The sequence below is a fragment of the Dreissena polymorpha genome, chromosome 9, assembly GCF_020536995.1.
Source record: "Dreissena polymorpha isolate Duluth1 chromosome 9, UMN_Dpol_1.0, whole genome shotgun sequence".
NCBI lineage: Eukaryota > Metazoa > Mollusca > Bivalvia > Myida > Dreissenidae > Dreissena > Dreissena polymorpha.
The window spans coordinates 57,401,457-57,406,285 of record NC_068363.1 but is presented as its reverse complement, the minus strand read 5'-3'; the positions used below and the strand labels follow the sequence as shown (position 1 = coordinate 57,406,285).

General features: G+C 34.9%; 1 non-coding gene across 1 annotated transcript; it reads left to right on the top strand.

Annotated features, from left to right (window-relative positions):
* Nucleotides 1–2,709: 2,709 nt before the first annotated feature.
* Nucleotides 2,710–2,791, top strand: Trnas-aga (transfer RNA serine (anticodon AGA)). Its single transcript has one exon. It is a non-coding gene; the product is annotated as a tRNA-Ser (tRNA).
* Nucleotides 2,792–4,829: the final 2,038 nt, after the last annotated feature.

Sequence of the window (4,829 nt, the reverse complement as noted above, 5' to 3'; positions counted from 1 at the left end):
TGGAAAATTCCAATTTAATGAAAGTTTTATAAAATATTTAAACATTGTTTAACTTCAACTATTTTGTCATTTAAAAACCATGTCAATCTGAATGATCATTTATTTTAAACAAACTATATTGTTCATTGAACGTTTGCGTCAATGCATACTAAAGTATAAGAATGGATAATCAAAAGAAAATAATACATTTGAGTAATGCTTTGAGGACATGTGATTGAATGCATGTGTTATTGACAACACTTTCCGCTCTTAGTACATTATTCTTTTAAAGCGAGACTATAAGATTTTTATATGTGTTAAGTTGTAATATATTGATAAAAAAATGTTACAGTAACACAAAATAGGCAAGAAAAATTATACATTGAAGACGAATTTCATAAAATGCAGCAAAGAAAAATTAGCGCCCCGAGCCGATTGTGACGAAGATATTTCGTACATATTTTCCTACAATAAGCAAATCATTCGTCTCTTTATTAGGATCGGAGTAAGTGTTCATGTGTCGTATGAATAGATAGCGTTGCATAAACATGATATACATGCTGGCGAATTCGACTGTACAGACATTTTCGATTTCAGAATTTAATATCTGGCTTATTTCGCATTTTTCGACACATGTTCGTCTTAAATTTTATTTTTATTTATATTGAAATATATTTATAATAAGTTGTTTACACATTTTATAAAAATTCATCAATATTTGACAAAATCGTAAAGTCTTAAAGCCTCTTGTTATCAAAAAAATGAGGCGAAAACATTAGTCCCTCTTTAGGCAAATCTAGGACGACACTTAAGGCACATGTATTAAACATCCTTCTCACAAAGAGAGGCTCATTCGTAAAAAAATGCGTATTTCACATAGAACCAGTCATCACAGTGTGTACCGATACACAACAAAAAACACAACTATATTTAAACCTTACACCTACATATCAAAGTGCTTAGTACATTTGAATTATAATGAGCCTCGCTCTGTGAAAACGGTGCTTAATGCAGGTGCGTTAGTGTTGTTCAAGATAAGCCCGAGCAGTCCACACAATAAGGGATAACACTTTCCACCTAGACTGGATTTATTTTAATAAGAGATTACATTTTAATTTGTATAAAAAAACGCACACACTTTAATTTCCTTTTACGCACCTGCATCTAGCCCCGTTTTCCCAGAGCGCGGCTCAATTGTAAATGCAAAATACATTGTAATGGAAACGTTTTTACACGAAGTAAATATGTTTGTTAAATAACTTAAATAAGACCAGAGAAGAAAACACTTTTCAAAACAGATTAACTTGTGACATTGATTTTGAAACGTGGATGAATCGTGGTATATGATTTTACTTCATGTAATGCCATATAATATCTTCTGACATAATAACACAAGTCATAGAGTTATTAAACATTATACAACACGTGAATTAGGTATATAAAGGGACTAAAATTCCCGAAGTGCTTCCACAAAAGTGAAACTATTGCACAAAACTATTAACGTTTAAAAAAAATACGGGTTCAATAAATAAGGGTGTATTTTCGGTTTTACAACGCAAACATTTTGGCCAATATGAAATAAAATATAAATTATCTACATACATGTACAGACCCTGTTTTGAGATATGAAATGGTCAAACAAGAGGTCATGGTCCCTAGGGCGCTCACCTGGGACGAAAAAATGACTTCTAGAATATTTACATTTTGTTTTCATATTCGACCTAGTGACCTTGACCTAGGTTTTGAGTTCGCATGACCAAGTTGCAATAGTAGCCGTGATTTCATTATGACAAATGTTCTGAACAAGTTCCAGGAATATTGGCCAATAAATGTTGCCAATATAGTTTTCATTATTCCCAAATAAGGAATACTGCCCAGCCCCTTGCAGTCATGTTTTCATCGACCTTAAAAAAATTTGCACTCCACCGAGAAGTCTTTACAACAAGTTTTCTAACTAAGTTTCATAAAGATTGGGCGATACATGTGAATTCTAGAGTGTTAACAAGGTTTTACTGTGGCCATATAAGCCGGAACCATTTTCGTAATAAACCCAGATATCATTAGAACGAAGGTTCTGACCAAGTTTCATGAAGATTGGAATCTAAATGTGACTTCTAAAGAGTTTACTATCTCCATATGCAGAAAACTGCAACGAACCCTGGTGGCCATGTTTTTCAACTAAGCAGATTTATTGTCGAAGTCGTTCAAGATATCATAGTGACACATGTTCTTGCCAGTTCTATGAAGCTTTGACTAAACATGTTACTTCCATAGTGTTGACAAGGTTTTACAAAAGCCATATAGCCATATAGGTAAAATTCCTCGCCTCTGGCGGCCATGTTTTTAAATGTACCGGAAATATGTTCGAACTCGTCAAAGATACCATTCTTACACAAATGCTCGACTAAGTTTGATAAATATTGGACAATACATATGACTTCTAGAGTATTAACCAGGTTTAACTATAATCATAATATTATATATTATAGGGAAAACTGCCCATTCCCTTGTGACTATGTTTTTCAACCAACCAGAACAATTTCCGAACTCGTCCAACGTATCATCGGAACACCTGTTCGAACCAAGAATTTTGAAGATTGGACAATACATGTGGCCTCTAAATTGTTATGTAGAGCCACTGTAATGATTACCCGCGATTTATTTGAAGATCGGAGAGCCTTTATACCTATTTACTTATGTATATTTAATTTAAGCAGATACGTGTCTGACGTTGTCGTGGCCGAGTGGTTAAGGCGATAGACTAGAAATCTATTGGGATCTTCCCGCGCAGGTTCGAATCCTGCCGACAACGCATACATTTTGCGACGCTTTTTATTTCTTTTCTAACGTAATTTGATTTAATATAGCATATAAGCTATGTTTATTGTTAAATAGTAGTCCGGTTTTCCAGCAATTAAACACAAATTGCAATACTACCTGTATAAACCAAGCTTTGCATCGAAGTACACAATTTTCATATTTTCACTTGCGCCATGCGCTCGCGAAAATATCAAAACGTAAACGGTAAATCTGTCTATTTCTTGGTCTTTTTGCTGTATATAGTGTGTCTATAAAACTAAGTTCAAAATATTTATGAATTGTATGAGACTTTGTTTTTAACCAACCCAATTTCGACTTGGCTGAAACCACTCACATTTCATGGCGCTCTTTCATAGATAACAAGTTATAGCTGCATCTGTACACACCTACTGCATGCCCATATTTGGAAATCTGGATGAATTATGGAACTTTCATATACCCCTGGGGTGCAAATAAACTGGACAAAAGCCGAGCGTAGGGATGGTTTTGAAAATCATTTTTTTAAGCCTGGAAAGCCTACCTAAAATGTGCATGTAATTCAGTGAAATGATGCTGATTAAGAAAAAAATACATTTTATTATATTTGGAAAGGTGTCCATTACAGTTGCAGAACCTTAAGGAAGTAAATGTTGACGACGGACGACGCACGACGGAAAAAAGAAGATCACAAAAGCTCACCATGAGCATGTTGTGCTAAAAAAGAAGAACATCATCGTGTTCTAGTCTTTAAGGTAATCATATATAATCTGAGCCGTTGTCTTAAAAAGACGGTGCTTCATACTTGTGATTAGTCGTTCCAGATTAGCCTTTTGAAACGCATGCCCAGAGCAAAGCTCTATTCCCTAACCATACACTCTTTTTATTCCCTAACCATACACTCTTTTTATTCCCTAACCGTACACTCTTTTTATTCCCTAACCGTACACTCTTTTTATTCCCTAACCGTACACTCTTTTTATTCCTTAACCATACACTCTTTTTATTCCCTAACCATACACTCTTTTTATTCCCTAACCGTACACTCTTTTTATTCCCTAACCGTACACTCTTTTTATTCCCTAACCATACACTCAAGGTAAAAAATAAATCACTTATGGTATACCGTAAAACAAAACTTGTTTCACGTCTTGCTAGGTTTAAGCTCTTAAACACAGCGTAATGATGTCATCCTTTTCCAATTTGGCAAAATACACATGATTTGTAAACTGTAAAATATTCTTCCAAATTACATGTGTAATTATTCAGTAAAATATTAGTATTATAACATTACAAAATTGATAATGAATTCCCCAGCACACTTAGGACTTAAGAGCCTCTGGAAAGCCTACCACTACTATGTGGGTCTACTGGAGGACTGAGCATTATAATTTGCTTATCAACTACATCTAACATTTAACAAATATTAATGCAATGATAAAATGAGACCAACATGAAAACCATCACACTTTGACATATTTACAGGAACTACACTACTCTCTAAATATTTACTACACAAAGTGGTTTTTTACAGCTAAGTCAAGTGTGGCATAACATTTCCACACCACTCTTTAAAGCATTAACACGATGCATGGCAAAACTTATAATACAAAGCACATATCTGTTGTCCAGCCTCTGTTAAAAATTGTCAACACATTCATTGAAACACTTGGAATACAAAGCACCTATTTGTTTTCCGGCCTCGTAAACTAGAGCTACCTCCCCTATCATTGAGGTGTCAAATCAATATTGTCGATGTCTGTTTTACGTTTCCGTTTATTGCAATGTCTGTGCTTTGATTTTGTTGCCAGTTTTCAGTGACAAACTACGCCCTGGCAGTCGATTGCAGGTAGAAACAATTGATGCACGTGCTCAATCTTGGGTCGACACAGTGTGCATAGTGACAGTTGCTTCCACAGTTCCAGCAAGTTGGATGCCCATAGGAAATAGGAAAGGCCAACGGTTCGCTGTCAAGACAAACACAGCATCTGTATTTCTCGCTGATAGGTTCTATCGTCTCTTCCAAAACCTGAAAATACACAAATGAGTCATAT